The following is a 16,638-nucleotide window of genomic DNA, read 5'->3' as shown; positions in this document are numbered from 1 at the left end:
AAGAGCAGCAGCAGAGACAGCAGCAGCAGAAACAGAAGCAGCTGCAGAAACAAGAGCAGCAGCAGAAACAGCAGCAGCAGAAACAGAAACAGCTGCAGAAACAGGAGCAGCAGCAGAAACAGGAGAAGCTGCTGAAATAGAATAGGCAGAAACAGAAGCAGCAGCAGAAACAAGAGCAGCAGCAGAAACAGGAGCAGCAGCAGAAACAGAGGCATCAGCAGATATAGAAGCAGCAGAAACAGAGGCAGCAGCAGAAACAAGAGCAGCAGCAGAATCAGCAGCAGCAGAGACAGCAGCAGCAGAAACAGAAGCAGCTGCAGAAACAGGAGCATCAGCAGAAACAGTAGCAGCAGAGACAGCATCAGCAGAGACAGCTGCAGCAGGAACAGAACCAGCTGCAGAAACAGGAGCAGCAGCAGACAAAGCAGTAGCAGAAACAGAAGCAGCTGCAGAAACAAGAGCAGCAGCAGAAGTAATAGCAGCAAAAACAGGAGCGGCAGCAGAATCAGAATCAGCAGCAGAAGCAGCGGCTGCAGGAGAATCAGAAGCAGCAGCAAAACAGGAGCAGCAGCAGAAACAGAGGCAGCAACAGAAATAGAATTAGCAGAAATAAGAGCAGCAGCAGAAATAGGAAGGCAGCAGAAACAGGAGCAGCAGGAGAAACAGGACCGGCAGCAGGAAAAGGAGCGGCAGAAGAAACAGGAGCAGGAGAAGAAACAGGAATGGCAGCAGAAACAAGAGCGGCAGCAGAAAAAGGAGCAGCAGAAATAGAAGCAGCAGAAACAGAAGCAAAAGCAGAAACAAGAGCAGCAGTAGAAACAGGAGCAGCAACAGAAACAGAGGCAGCAGCAGAAACAAGAGCAGCAGCAGAAACAGAGGCAGCAGCAGAGACAGCAGATGCAGAAACAGAAACAGCTGCAGAAACATTAGCAGCAGCAGAAACAGCAGCAGCAGAGACAGCAGCAGCAGAGACAGCAGCAGCAGAAACAGAAGCAGCTGCAGAAACAAGAGCAGCAGCAGAGACAGCATCAGCAGCAGAAAAAGAATCTGCAGCAGAAAAAGAAGCAGCAGCAGAAACAAGAGCAGCAGCAGAGACAGCAGCAGCAGAAACAGAAACAGCTGCCGAAACAGGCGCAGCAGCAGAAACAGGAGCAGCTGCCGAAATAGAAGCAGCAGAAACAGAAGCAGCAGCAGAAACAAGAGCAGCAGCAGAAACAGGAGCAGCAGCAGAAACAGCAGCAGCAGAGACAGCAGCAGCAGAAACAGAAGCAGCTGCAGAAACAGGAGCAGCAGCAGAAACAGTAGCAGCAAAGACAGCAGCAGCAGAGACAGCAGCAGCAGGAACAGAAGCAGCTGCAGAAACAGGAGCAGCAGCAGACAAAGCAGTAGCAGAAACAGAGGCAGCAGCAGAAAAAGCAGCAGCAGAAACAGAAGCAGCTGCAGAAACAAGAGCAGCAGCACAAATAGTAGCAGCAAAAACAAGAGCGGCAGCAGAATCAGAATCAGCAGCAGAAACAACGACTGCAGCTGAAACAGGAGCAGCAGCAGAATCAGAAGCAGCAGCAAAACAGGAGCAGCAGCAGAAACAGAGGCAGCAACAGAAATAGAAGCAGCAGAAATAAGATCAGCAGCAGAAATAGGAGCGGCAGCAGAAACAGGAGCAGCAGCAGAAACAGGACCGGCAGCAGGAAAAGGAGAGGCAGAAGAAACAGGAGCAGGAGCAGAATCAGGAATGGCAGCAGAAACAGGAGCGGCAGCAGAAACAGGAGCAGCAGAAGTAGAATCAGGAGCGGCAGCAGAAACAGGAGTGGCAGCAGAAACAGAAGCAGCAGCAGAAACAGTAGCAGCAGAAACAGCAGCAGCAGAAACAGAAGCAGCTGCAGAATCAGGAGAGGCAGCAGAAACAGAAGAAGCAGAAACAACAGCAGAAACAGGAGCAGCAGCAGAAACAGAGGCAGCAACAGAAATAGAAGCAGCAGAAACAGGAGCAGCAGCATATACAGGAGTGGCAGAAGAAACAGGAGCAGCAGCATAAACAGGATCAGCAGCAGAAACAGAGGCAGCAGCAGAAATAGAAGCAGCAAAAACAAGAGCAGCATCATATACAGGAGTGGCAGCAGAAACAGGAGCAGCAGCAGATCAGGAGCAGCAGCAGAAACAGGAACGGCAGCAGAAACAGGAGCGGCAGCAGAAACAGGAGCAGCAGCAGAAACAGGAACGGCAGCAGAAACAGGATCGGCAGCAGAAACAGAAGCAGTAGCAGAAACAGTAGCAGAAGAAACAGTAGCAGCAGAATCAGGAGCAGCCGCAGAAACAGAGGCAGCAGCAGAAATAGAAGCAGTAGAAACAAGAGCAGCAGCAGAAACAGCAACAGCAAAAACTGAAACATCAGAAACAGAAGCAGCAGAGACAGCAGCAGCAGAAACAGAAGCAGCTGCAGAAACAGGAGCAGCAGCAGAAACAGCAGTAGCAGAAACAGAAGCAGCTGCAGATACAGGAGAGGCAGCAGAAACAGAAGCAGCAGAAACAGCAGCAGAAACAGGAGCAGCAGTAGGAAAAGAGGCAGCACCAGGAATAGAAGCAGCAGAAACAGGAGCAGCAGCAGAAACAGGAGAAGCAGCAGAAACAGAAGCGGCAGCAGAAACAGAAACAGCAAAAACAGGCGCAGCAGCAGAAACAGGAGCGGCAGCAGAAACAGAAGCAGCAGCAGAATCAGCAGCAGCAGAAGCAGAAACAGCTGCAGAAACAGCAGCAGCAGCAGAAACAGCAGCAGCAGAAACAGAAACATCTGCAGAAACAGGAGCAGCAGCAGAAACAGAAACAGCAGCAGTAATAGAAGCAGCAGAAACAGAAGCAAAAGCAGAAACAAGAGCAGCAGAAGAAACAGGAGCAGCAGCAGAAACAGAGGCAGCAGCAGAAACAAGAGCAGCAGCAGAAAAAGAGGCAGCAGCAGAGACAGCAGCTGCAGAAACAGAAGCAGCTGCAGAAACATTAGCAGCAGCAGAAACAGCAGCAGCAGAGACAGCAGCAGCAGAGACAGCAGCAGCAGAAACAGAAGCAGCTGCAGAAACAAGAGCAGCAGCAGAGAAAGCATCAGCAGCAGAAAAAGAATCAGCAGCAGAAACAGAAGCAGCAGCAGAAACAAGAGCAGCAGCAGAGACAGCAGCAGCAGAAACAGAAGCAGCTGCAGAAACAGGAGCAGCAGCAGAAACAGCAGCAGCAGAAACAGAAACAGCTGCAGAAACAGGAGCAGCAGCAGAAACAGGAGCAGCTGCAGAAATAGAAGCAGCAGAAACAGAAGCAGCAGCAGAAACAAGAGCAGCAGCAGAAACAGGAGCAGCAGCAGAAACAGAGGCATCAGCAGATATAGAAGCAGCAGAAACAGAGGCAGCAGCAGAAACAAGAGCAGCAGCAGAAACAGCAGCAGCAGAGACAGCATCAGCAGAATCAGAATCAGCAGCAGAAACAGCGGCTGCAGCTGAAACAGGAGCAGCAGCAGAATCAGAAGCAGCAGCAAAACAGGAGCAGCAGCAGAAACAGAGGCAGCAACAGAAATAGAAGCAGCAGAAATAAGAGCAGCAGCAGGAATTGGAGCGGCAGCGGAAACAGGAGCAGCAGCAGAAACAGGACCGGCAGCAGAAACAGGAGCGGCAGCAGAAACAGAGGCAGCAACAGAAATAGAAGCAGCAGAAACAGCAGCAGCAGCAGAAACAAGAGAGGCAGCAGAAACAGGAACGGCAGCAGAAACAGGAGCGGCAGCAGAAACAGGATCAGCAGCAGAAACAGGAGCAGCTACAGAAACAGGAACGGCAGCAGAAACAGGAGCAGCAGCAGAAACAGGAGCAGCAGCAGAAACAGGACCGGCAGAGGGAACAGGACCGGCAGCAGAAACTGGAGCAGCAGCAGAAACAGGAACGGCAGCAGAAACAGGTGCGGCAGCAGAAACAGGAGCAGCAGAAATAGAATCAGAAGCGGCAGCAGAAACAGGAGTGGCAGCAGAAACAGAAGCAGCAGCAGAAACAGTAGCAGCAGAAACAGCAGCAGCAGAAACAGAAGCAGCTGCAGAATCAGGAGCGGCAGCAGAAAGAGGAGTGGCATCAGAAACAGAAGCAGCTGCAGAAACAGGAGACGCAGCAGAAACAGAAGCAGCAGAAACAGCAGCAGAAACAGGAGCAGCAGCAGAAACAGAGGCAGCAACAGAAATAGAAGCAGCAGAAACAGGAGCTGCAGCAGAAACAGGAGTGGCAGCAGAAACAGGAACAGCAGCAGAAACAGGAGCGGCAGCAGAAACAGCAGAAAGAGAAGCGGCAGCCGAAACAGGAGTGGCAGCAGAAACAGAAACAGCAGCAGAAATAGTAGCAGCAGAAACAGGAGCAGCAGCAGAAACAGGAGCAGTTACAGAAACAGGAACGGCAGCAGAAACAGGATCGGCAGCAGAAACAGGAGCAGCAGAAATAGAATCAGGAGCGGCAGCAGAAACAGGAGTGGCAGCAGAAACAGAAGCAGCTGCAGAAACAGTAGCAGCAGAAACAATAGCAGCAGAAACAGGGGCAGCAGCAGAAACAGGAGCGGCAGCAGAATCAGCAACAGCAGAAACAGAAACAGCTTCAGAAACATTAGCAGCAGCAGAAACAGCAGCAGCAGAGACAGCAGCAGCAGAGACAGCAGCAGCAGAAACAGAAGCAGCTGCAGAAACAGGAGCATCAGCAGAAACAGCAGCAGCAGAAACAGAAACAGCTGCAGAAACAGGAGCAGCAGCAGAAACAGGAGCAGCAGAAACAGCAGCACCAGAAACAGCAGCAGTAGAAACAGAAGCAGCTGCAGAAACAGGAGCAGCAGCAGAAACAGCAGTAGCAGAAACAGAAGCAGCAGCAGAAACAGCAGCAGCAGAAACAGAAGTTGCAGCAGAAACAGGAGCAGCAGCAGAAACAGCAGTAGCAGAAACAGAAGCAGCAGCAAAAACAGGAGCAGCAGCAGAAATAGTAGCAGCAAAAACAGGAGCGGCAGCAGAACCAGAATCAGCAGCAAAAACAGAGGCAGCAGCAGCAACAGGAGCGGCAGCAGAAACATAAGCAGCAGAAACAGCTGCAGAAACAGGAGCAGCAGCAGAAACAGAGGCAGCAAAAGAAATAGAAGCAGCAGAAACAAGAGCAGCAGCAGAAACAAGAGCAACAGCAGAAACAGCAGCAACAGAGACAGCAGTAGCAGAAACAGAATCAGCTGCAGAAACAGGAGCAGCAGCAGAAACAGCAGCAGCAGAAACAGAAACAGCTGCAGAAACAGGAGCAGCAGCAAAAACAGGAGCAGCAGCAGAAATAGAAGCAGCAGAAACAGAAGCAGCAGCAGAAACAAGAGCAGCAGCAGAAACAGGAGCAGCAGCATAAACAGAGGCATCAGCAGATATAGAAACAGCAGAAACAGAGGCAGCAGCAGAAACAAGAGCAGCAGCAGAAACAGCAGCAGCAGAGACAGCAGCAGCAGAACCAGAAGCAGCTGCAGAAACAGGAGCAGCAGCAGAAACAGTAGCAGTAGAGACAGCAGCAGCAGAGACAGCAGCAGCAGGAACAGAAGCAGCTGCAGAAACAGGAGCAGCAGCAGACAAAGCAGTAGCAGAAACAGAGGCAGCAGCAGAAGCAGCAGCAGCAGAAGCAGAAGCAGATGCAGAAACAGGAGCAGCAGCAGAAACAGCAGTAGCAGAAAGAGAAGCAGCAGCAGAAACAAGAGCAGCATCAGAAGTAGTAGCAGCAAAAACAGGAGCGGCAGCAGAATCAGAATCAGCAGCAGAAACAGCGGCTGCAGCAGAAACAGGAGCAGCAGTAGAAACAGAAGCAGCAGCAAAACAGGAGCAGCAACAGAAACAGAGGCAGCAACAGAAATAGAAGCAGCAGAAACAAGAGCAGCAGCAGAAATAGGAGCATCAGCAGAAACAGTAGCAGCAGAAACAGAAGCCGCTGCAGAATCAGGAGCGGCAGCAGAAAGAGGAGTGGCATCAGAAACAGAAGCAGCTGCAGAAACAGGAGACGCAGCAGAAACAGAAGCAGCAGAAACAGCAGCAGAAACAGGAGCAGCAGCAGAAACAGAGGCAGCAACAGAAATAGAAGCAGCAGAAACAGGAGCTGCAGCAGAAACAGGAGTGGCAGCAGAAACAGGAACAGCAGCAGAAACAGGAGCGGCAGCAGAAACAGCAGAAACAGAAGCGGCAGCCGAAACAGGAGTGGCAGCAGAAACAGAAACAGCAGCAGAAATAGTAGCAGCAGAAACAGGAGCAGCAGCAGAAACAGGAGCAGTTACAGAAACAGGAACGGCAGCAGAAACAGGATCGGCAGCAGAAACAGGAGCAGCAGAAATAGAATCAGGAGCGGCAGCAGAAACAGGAGTGGCAGCAGAAACAGAAGCAGCTGCAGAAACAGTAGCAGCAGAAACAATAGCAGCAGAAACAGGGGCAGCAGCAGAAACAGGAGCGGCAGCAGAATCAGCAACAGCAGAAACAGAAACAGCTTCAGAAACATTAGCAGCAGCAGAAACAGCAGCAGCAGAGACAGCAGCAGCAGAGACAGCAGCAGCAGAAACAGAAGCAGCTGCAGAAACAGGAGCATCAGCAGAAACAGCAGCAGCAGAAACAGAAACAGCTGCAGAAACAGGAGCAGCAGCAGAAACAGGAGCAGCAGAAACAGCAGCACCAGAAACAGCAGCAGTAAAAACAGAAGCAGCTGCAGAAACAGGAGCAGCAGCAGAAACAGCAGTAGCAGAAACAGAAGCAGCAGCAGAAACAGCAGCAGCAGAAACAGAAGTTGCAGCAGAAACAGGAGCAGCAGCAGAAACAGCAGTAGCAGAAACAGAAGCAGCAGCAAAAACAGGAGCAGCAGCAGAAATAGTAGCAGCAAAAACAGGAGCGGCAGCAGAACCAGAATCAGCAGCAGAAACAGGCAGCAGCAGCAACAGGAGCGGCAGCAGAAACATAAGCAGCAGAAACAGCTGCAGAAACAGGAGCAGCAGCAGAAACAGAGGCAGCAAAAGAAATAGAAGCAGCAGAAACAAGAGCAGCAGCAGAAACAAGAGCAACAGCAGAAACAGCAGCAACAGAGACAGCAGTAGCAGAAACAGAATCAGCTGCAGAAACAGGAGCAGCAGCAGAAACAGCAGCAGCAGAAACAGAAACAGCTGCAGAAACAGGAGCAGCAGCAAAAACAGGAGCAGCAGCAGAAATAGAAGCAGCAGAAACAGAAGCAGCAGCAGAAACAAGAGCAGCAGCAGAAACAGGAGCAGCAGCATAAACAGAGGCATCAGCAGATATAGAAACAGCAGAAACAGAGGCAGCAGCAGAAACAAGAGCAGCAGCAGAAACAGCAGCAGCAGAGACAGCAGCAGCAGAACCAGAAGCAGCTGCAGAAACAGGAGCAGCAGCAGAAACAGTAGCAGTAGAGACAGCAGCAGCAGAGACAGCAGCAGCAGGAACAGAAGCAGCTGCAGAAACAGGAGCAGCAGCAGACAAAGCAGTAGCAGAAACAGAGGCAGCAGCAGAAGCAGCAGCAGCAGAAGCAGAAGCAGATGCAGAAACAGGAGCAGCAGCAGAAACAGCAGTAGCAGAAAGAGAAGCAGCAGCAGAAACAAGAGCAGCATCAGAAGTAGTAGCAGCAAAAACAGGAGCGGCAGCAGAATCAGAATCAGCAGCAGAAACAGCGGCTGCAGCAGAAACAGGAGCAGCAGTAGAAACAGAAGCAGCAGCAAAACAGGAGCAGCAACAGAAACAGAGGCAGCAACAGAAATAGAAGCAGCAGAAACAAGAGCAGCAGCAGAAATAGGAGCATCAGCAGAAACAGTAGCAGCAGCAGAAACAGGACCGGCAGCAGAAACAGGAGCGGCAGCAGAAAGAGGAGCGGCAGCAGAAACAGGAGCAGCAGAAATAGAATCAGGAGCGGCAGCAGAAACAGGAGTGGCAGCAGAAACAGAAGCAGCAGCAGAAACAGTAGCAGCAGAAACAGCAGCAGCAGAAACAGAAGCAGCTGCAGAATCAGGAGCGGCAGCAGAAACAGGAGCAGCAGCAGAAACAGGAGCAGCTCCAGAAACAGGAACGGCAGCAGAAACAGGAGCGGCAGCAGAAACAGAAGAAGCAGCAGAAACAGAAGCGGCAGCAGAAACAGTAGTGGCAGCAGAAACAGAAACAGCAGCAGAAGCAGTAGCAGCAAAAACAGAAGAAGCAGCAGAAACAGAAGCGGCAGCAGAAACAGGAGCGGCAGCAGAATCAGCAACAGGAGAAACAGAAACAGCTTCAGAAACATTAGCAGCAGCAGAAACAGCAGCAGCAGAGACAGCAGCAGCAGAGACAGCAGCAGCAGAAACAGAAGCAGCTGCAGAAACAGGAGCATCAGCAGAAACAGCAGCAGCAGAAACAGAAACAGCTGCAGAAACAGGAGCAGCAGCAGAAACAGGAGCAGCAGAAACAGCAGCACCAGAAACAGCAGCAGTAAAAACAGAAGCAGCTGCAGAAACAGGAGCAGCAGCAGAAACAGCAGTAGCAGAAACAGAAGCAGCAGCAGAAACAGCAGCAGCAGAAACAGAAGTTGCAGCAGAAACAGGAGCAGCAGCAGAAACAGCAGTAGCAGAAACAGAAGCAGCAGCAAAAACAGGAGCAGCAGCAGAAATAGTAGCAGCAAAAACAGGAGCGGCAGCAGAACCAGAATCAGCAGCAGAAACAGGCAGCAGCAGCAACAGGAGCGGCAGCAGAAGCATAAGCAGCAGAAACAGCTGCAGAAACAGGAGCAGCAGCAGAAACAGAGGCAGCAAAAGAAATAGAAGCAGCAGAAACAAGAGCAGCAGCAGAAACAAGAGCAACAGCAGAAACAGCAGCAACAGAGACAGCAGTAGCAGAAACAGAATCAGCTGCAGAAACAGGAGCAGCAGCAGAAACAGCAGCAGCAGAAACAGAAACAGCTGCAGAAACAGGAGCAGCAGCAAAAACAGGAGCAGCAGCAGAAATAGAAGCAGCAGAAACAGAAGCAGCAGCAGAAACAAGAGCAGCAGCAGAAACAGGAGCAGCAGCATAAACAGAGGCATCAGCAGATATAGAAACAGCAGAAACAGAGGCAGCAGCAGAAACAAGAGCAGCAGCAGAAACAGCAGCAGCAGAGACAGCAGCAGCAGAACCAGAAGCAGCTGCAGAAACAGGAGCAGCAGCAGAAACAGTAGCAGTAGAGACAGCAGCAGCAGAGACAGCAGCAGCAGGAACAGAAGCAGCTGCAGAAACAGGAGCAGCAGCAGACAAAGCAGTAGCAGAAACAGAGGCAGCAGCAGAAGCAGCAGCAGCAGAAGCAGAAGCAGATGCAGAAACAGGAGCAGCAGCAGAAACAGCAGTAGCAGAAAGAGAAGCAGCAGCAGAAACAAGAGCAGCATCAGAAGTAGTAGCAGCAAAAACAGGAGCGGCAGCAGAATCAGAATCAGCAGCAGAAACAGCGGCTGCAGCAGAAACAGGAGCAGCAGTAGAAACAGAAGCAGCAGCAAAACAGGAGCAGCAACAGAAACAGAGGCAGCAACAGAAATAGAAGCAGCAGAAACAAGAGCAGCAGCAGAAATAGGAGCATCAGCAGAAACAGTAGCAGCAGCAGAAACAGGACCGGCAGCAGAAACAGGAGCGGCAGCAGAAAGAGGAGCGGCAGCAGAAACAGGAGCAGCAGAAATAGAATCAGGAGCGGCAGCAGAAACAGGAGTGGCAGCAGAAACAGAAGCAGCAGCAGAAACAGTAGCAGCAGAAACAGCAGCAGCAGAAACAGAAGCAGCTGCAGAATCAGGAGAGGCAGCAGAAACAGGAGCAGCAGCAGAAACAGGAGCAGCTCCAGAAACAGGAACGGCAGCAGAAACAGGAGCGGCAGCAGAAACAGAAGAAGCAGCAGAAACAGAAGCGGCAGCAGAAACAGTAGTGGCAGCAGAAACAGAAACAGCAGCAGAAGCAGTAGCAGCAAAAACAGAAGAAGCAGCAGAAACAGAAGCGGCAGCAGAAACAGGAGTGGCAGCAGAAACAGAAACAGCAGCAGAAACAGTAGCAGCAGAAACAGGGGCAGCAGCAGAAACAGGAGCGGCAGCAGAATCAGAAGCAGCAGCAGAATCTCAGCAGAAACAGAAACAGCTGCAGAAACAGGAGCAGCAGCAGAAACAGCAGCAGCAGAAACAGAAACAGCTGCATAAACTGGAGCAGCAGCAGAAACAGGAGCAGCAGCAGAAATAGAAGCAGCAGAAACAGAAGCAAAAGCAGAAACAAGAGCTGCAGCAGAAACAGGAGCAGCAGCAGAAACAGAGGCAGCAGCAGAAACAAGAGCAGCAGCAGAAACAGAGGCAGCAGCAGAGACAGCAGCTGCAGAAACAGAAGCAGCTGCAGAAACATTAGCAGCAGCAGAAACAGCAGCAGCAGAGACAGCAGCTGCTGAAACAGAAGCAGCTGCAGAAACAGTAGCAGCAGCAGAAACAGCAGCAGCAGAGACAGCAGCAGCAGAGACAGCAGCAGCAGAAACAGAAGCAGCTGCAGAAACAAGACCAGCAGCAGAGAAAGCATCAGCAGCAGAAACAGAATCAGCAAAAGAAACAGAAGCAGCAGCAGAAACAAGAGTGGCAGCAGAGACAGAAGCAGCAGAAACAGAAGCAGCTGCAGAAACAGGGGCAGCAGCAGAAACAGCAGCAGCAGAAACAGAAACAGCTGCAGAAACAGGAGCAGCAGCAGAAACAGGAGCAGCAGCAGAAATAGAAGCAGCAGAAACAGAAGCAGCAGCAGAAACAAGAGCAGCAGCAGAAACAGGAGCAGCAGCATAAACAGAGGCATCAGCAGATATAGAAACAGCAGAAACAGAGGCAGCAGCAGAAACAGCAGCAGCAGAGACAGCAGCAGCAGAAACAGAAGCAACTGCAGAAACAGGAGAGGCAGCAGAAACAGAAGCAGCAGAAACAGCAGCAGAAACAGCAGCAGCAGAAACAGAAGTTGCAGCAGAAACAGGAGCAGCAGCAGAAACAGCAGTAGCAGAAACAGAAGCAGCAGCATAAACAGGAGCAGCAGAAGAAATAGTAGCAGCAAAAACAGGAGCGGCAGCAGAACCAGAATCAGCAGCAGAAACAGAGGCAGCAGCAGCAACAGGAGCGGCAGCAGAAACATAAGCAGCAGAAACAGCTGCAGAAACAGGAGCAGCAGCAGAAACAGAGGCAGCAAAAGAAATAGAAGCGGCAGAAACAAGAGCAGCAGCAGAAACAAGAGCAACAGCAGAAACAGCAGCAACAGAGACAGCAGTAGCAGAAACAGAATCAGCTGCAGAAACAGGAGCAGCAGCAGAAACAGCAGCAGCAGAAACAGAAACAGAAACAGAAACAGAAACAGGAGCAGCAGCAAAAACAGGAGCAGCAGCAGAAATGGAAGCAGCAGAAACAGAAGCAGCAGCAGAAACAAGAGCAGCAGCAGAAACAGGAGCAGCAGCATAAACAGAGGCATCAGCAGATATAGAAACAGCAGAAACAAGAGCAGCAGCAGAAATAGGAGCATCAGCAGAATCGGAATCAGTAGCAGAAACAGTGGCTGCAGCAGAAACAGGAGCAGCAGCAGAAACAGAAGCAGCAGCAAAAAAGGAGCAGCAACAGAAACAGAGGCAGCAACAGAAATAGAAGCAGCAGAAACAAGAGCAGCAGCAGAAATAGGAGCATCAGCAGAAACAGTAGCAGCAGCAGAAACAGGACCGGCAGCCGGAAAAGGAGAGGCAGCAGAAACAGGAGCAAAAGCAGAAATAGGAACGGCAGCAGAAACAGGAGCGGCAGCAGAAACAGGGGCAGCAGAAATAGAATCAGGAGCGGCAGCAGAAACAGGAATGGCAGCAGAAACAGAAGCAGCAGCAGAAACAGTAGCAGCAGAAACAGTAGCAGCAGAAACAGGGGCAGCAGCAGAAACAGGAGCGGCAGCAGAAACAGAATGAGCAGCAGAAACAGTCGAAGCAGAAACAGGAGCAGCAGCAGAAACAGAGGCAGCAGCAGAAATAGAAGCAGCAGAAACAAGAGCTGCAGCAGAAACAGCAACAGCAAAATCAGAAGCAGCAGAAACAGAAGCAGCAGCAGAAACAGAAGCAGCAGAAACAGTAGCAGCAGAAACAGCAGTAGCAGAAACAGATTCAGCAGCAGAAGCAGGAAAGGTAGCTGAAACAGGAGCGGCAGCAGAAACAGGAGTAGCAGCAGAAACAGGAGCGGCAGCAGAAACAGGAGTGGCAGCAGAAACAGAAGCAGCAGCAGAAAAAGTAGCAGCAGAAACAGTAGCAGCAGAAACAGGGGCAGCAGCAGAAACATGAGCGGCACTAGAAACAGAATCAGCAGCAGAAACAGTAGCAGCCGAAACAGGAGCAGCAGCATAAACAGGATCAGCAGCAGAAACAGAGGCAGCAGCAGAAATAGAAGCAGCAAAAACAAGAGCAGCAGCATATACAGGAGCGGCAGCAGAAACAGGAGCAGCAGCACAAACAGGAACGGCAGCAGAAACAGGATTGGCAGCAGAAACAGAAGCAGTAGCAGAAACAGTAGCAGCAGAAACAGTAGCAGCAGAATCAGGAGCAGCCGCAGAAACAGAGGCAGCAGCAGAAATAGAAGCAGTAGAAACAAGAGCAGCAGCAGAAACAGCAACAGCAAAAACTGAAACATCAGAAACAGAAGCAGCAGAGACAGCAGCAGCAGAAACAGAAGCAGCTGCAGAAACAGGAGCAGCAGCAGAAACAGGAGCAGCAGAAATAGAATCAGGAGCGGCAGCAGAAACAGAAGCAGCAGCAGAAACAATAGCAGCAGAAACAGCAGCAGCAGAAACAGCAACAGAAACAGGAGCAGCAGCAGAAACAGAGGCAGCAACAGAAATAGAAGCAGCAGAAACAAGAGCAGCAGCAGAAATAGGAGCATCAGCAGAAACAGAGGCAGCAGCAGAAACAAGAGCGGCAGCAGAAACAGGAACGGCAGCAGAAACAGGAGCGGCAGCAGAAACAGTAGCAGCAGCAGAAACAGGAGCAGCTACAGAAACAGGAACGGCAGCAGAAACAGGAGCGGCAGCAGAAACAGGAGCAGCAGCAGAAACAGGAGCAGCTACAGAAAGAGGAACGGCAGCAGAAACAGGAGCAGCTACAGAAACAGGAACGGCAGCAGGAACAGGAGCGGCAGCAGAAACAGGTGCGGCAGCAGAAACAGGAGCAGCAGAAATAGAATCAGGAGCGGCAGCAGAAACAGGAGTGGCAGCAGAAACAGAAGCAGCAGCAGAAACAGTAGCAGCAGAAACAGCAGCAGCAGAAACAGAAGCAGCTGCAGAATCAGGAGCGGCAGCAGAAAGAGGAGTGGCATCAGAAACAGAAGCAGCTGCAGAAACAGAAGACGCAGCAGAAACAGAGGCAGCAACAGAAATAGAAGCAGCAGAAACAGGAGCTGCAGCAGAAACAGGAGTGGCAGCAGAAACAGGAACCGCAGCAGAAACAGGAGCGGCAGCAGAAACAGCAGAAACAGAAGCGGCAGCAGAAACAGGAGTGGCAGCAGAAACAGAAACAGCAGCAGAAACAGTAGCAGCAGAAACAGGAGCAGCAGCAGAAACAGGAGCAGTTACAGAAACAGGAACGGCAGCAGAAACAGGATCGGCAGCAGAAACAGGAGCAGCAGAAATAGAATCAGGAGCGGCAGCAGAAACAGGAGTGGCAGCAGAAACAGAAGCAGCTGCAGAAACAGTAGCAGCAGAAACAATAGCAGCAGAAACAGTGGCAGCAGCAGAAACAGGAGCGGCAGCAGAATCAGCAGCAGCAGAAACAGAAACAACTTCAGAAACATTAGCAGCAGCAGAAACAGCAGCAGCAGAGACAGCAGTAGCAGAGACAGCGGCAGCAGAAACAGAAGCAGCTGCAGAAACAGGAGCATCAGCATAAACAGGATCAGCAGCAGAAACAGAGGCAGCAGCAGAAATAGAAGCAGCAAAAACAAGAGCAGCATCATATACAGGAGTGGCAGCAGAAACAGGAGCAGCAGCAGATCAGGAGCAGCAGCAGAAACAGGAACGGCAGCAGAAACAGGAGCGGCAGCAGAAACAGGAGCAGCAGCAGAAACAGGAACGGCAGCAGAAACAGGATCGGCAGCAGAAACAGAAGCAGTAGCAGAAACAGTAGCAGAAGAAACAGTAGCAGCAGAATCAGGAGCAGCCGCAGAAACAGAGGCAGCAGCAGAAATAGAAGCAGTAGAAACAAGAGCAGCAGCAGAAACAGCAACAGCAAAAACTGAAACATCAGAAACAGAAGCAGCAGAGACAGCAGCAGCAGAAACAGAAGCAGCTGCAGAAACAGGAGCAGCAGCAGAAACAGCAGTAGCAGAAACAGAAGCAGCTGCAGAAACAGGAGAGGCAGCAGAAACAGAAGCAGCAGAAACAGCAGCAGAAACAGGAGCAGCAGCAGAAACAGGAGAAGCAGCAGAAACAGAAGCGGCAGCAGAAACAGAAACAGCAAAAACAGGCGCAGCAGCAGAAACAGGAGCGGCAGCAGAAACAGAAGCAGCAGCAGAATCAGCAGCAGCAGAAGCAGAAACAGCTGCAGAAACAGCAGCAGCAGCAGAAACAGCAGCAGCAGAAACAGAAACATCTGCAGAAACAGGAGCAGCAGCAGAAACAGAAGCAGCAGCAGTAATAGAAGCAGCAGAAACAGAAGCAAAAGCAGAAACAAGAGCAGCAGAAGAAACAGGAGCAGCAGCAGAAACAGAGGCAGCAGCAGAAACAAGAGCAGCAGCAGAAAAAGAGGCAGCAGCAGAGACAGCAGCTGCAGAAATAGAAGCAGCTGCAGAAACATTAGCAGCAGCAGAAACAGCAGCAGCAGCAGAAAAAGAATCTGCAGCAGAAACAGAAGCAGCAGCAGAAACAAGAGCAGCAGCAGAGACAGCAGCAGCAGAAACAGAAACAGCTGCCGAAACAGGAGCAGCAGCAGAAACAGGAACAGCTGCCGAAATAGAAGCAGCAGAAACAGAAGCAGCAGCAGAAACAAGAGCAGCAGCAGAAACAGGAGCAGCAGCAGAAACAGCAGCAGCAGAGACAGCAGCAGCAGAAACAGAAGCAGCTGCAGAAACAGGAGCAGCAGCAGAAACAGTAGCAGCAAAGACAGCAGCAGCAGAGACAGCAGCAGCAGGAACAGAAGCAGCTGCAGAAACAGGAGCAGCAGCAGACAAAGCAGTAGCAGAAACAGAGGCAGCAGCAGAAAAAGCAGCAGCAGAAACAGAAGCAGCTGCAGAAACAAGAGCAGCAGCACAAATAGTAGCAGCAAAAACAAGAGCGGCAGCAGAATCAGAATCAGCAGCAGAAACAACGACTGCAGCTGAAACAGGAGCAGCAGCAGAATCAGAAGCAGCAGCAAAACAGGAGCAGCAGCAGAAACAGAGGCAGCAACAGAAATAGAAGCAGCAGAAATAAGATCAGCAGCAGAAATAGGAGCGGCAGCAGAAACAGGAGCAGCAGCAGAAACAGGACCGGCAGCAGGAAAAGGAGAGGCAGAAGAAACAGGAGCAGGAGCAGAATCAGGAATGGCAGCAGAAACAGGAGCGGCAGCAGAAACAGGAGCAGCAGAAGTAGAATCAGGAGCGGCAGCAGAAACAGGAGTGGCAGCAGAAACAGAAGCAGCAGCAGAAACAGTAGCAGCAGAAACAGCAGCAGCAGAAACAGAAGCAGCTGCAGAATCAGGAGAGGCAGCAGAAACAGAAGAAGCAGAAACAACAGCAGAAACAGGAGCAGTAGCAGAAACAGAGGCAGCAACAGAAATAGAAGCAGCAGAAACAGGAGCAGCAGCATATACAGGAGTGGCAGCAGAAACAGGAGCAGCAGCATAAACAGGATCAGCAGCAGAAACAGAGGCAGCAGCAGAAATAGAAGCAGCAAAAACAAGAGCAGCATCATATACAGGAGTGGCAGCAGAAACAGGAGCAGCAGCAGAAACAGTAGCAGCAGAGACAGCAGCCGCAGAGACAGCAGCAGCAGGAACAGAAGCAGCTGCAGAAACAGGAGCAGCAGCAGACAAAGCAGTAGCAGAAACAGAGGCAGCAGCAGAAAAAGCAGCAGCAGAAACAGAAGCAGCTGCAGAAACAAGAGCAGCAGCAGAAATAGTAGCAGCAAAAACAGGAGCGGCAGCAGAATCAGAATCAGCAGCAGAAACAGCGGCTGCAGCTGAAACAGGAGCAGCAGCAGAATCAGAAGCAGCAGCAAAACAGGAGCAGCAGCAGAAACAGAGGCAGCAACAGAAATAGAAGCAGCAGAAATAAGAGCAGCAGCAGAAATTGGAGCGGCAGCGGAAACAGGAGCAGCAGCAGAAACAGGACCGGCAGAAGAAACAGGAGCAGGAGCAGAATCAGGAACGGCAGCAGAAACAGGAGCGGCAGCAGAAACAGGAGAAGCAGCAGAAACAGAGGCAGCAACAGAAATAGAAGCAGCAGAAACAGGAGCAGCAGCAGAAACAAGAGCGGCAGCAGAAACAGGAACGGCAGCAGAAACAGGAGCGGCAGCAGAAACAGGAGCAGCAGCAGAAACAGGAGCAGCTACAGAAACAGGAACGGCAGCAGAAACAGGAGCAGCAGCAGAAACAGGAGCAGCAGCAGAAACAGGACCGGCAGCAGGAACAGGAGCGGCAGCAGAAACTG

The sequence above is a fragment of the Carcharodon carcharias genome, chromosome 1 (genome assembly GCF_017639515.1).
Source record: "Carcharodon carcharias isolate sCarCar2 chromosome 1, sCarCar2.pri, whole genome shotgun sequence".
Taxonomy (NCBI): Eukaryota; Metazoa; Chordata; class Chondrichthyes; order Lamniformes; family Lamnidae; genus Carcharodon; species Carcharodon carcharias.
The sequence above is the reverse complement of the archived record's forward strand: the minus strand, read 5'-3'. Positions refer to the sequence as shown.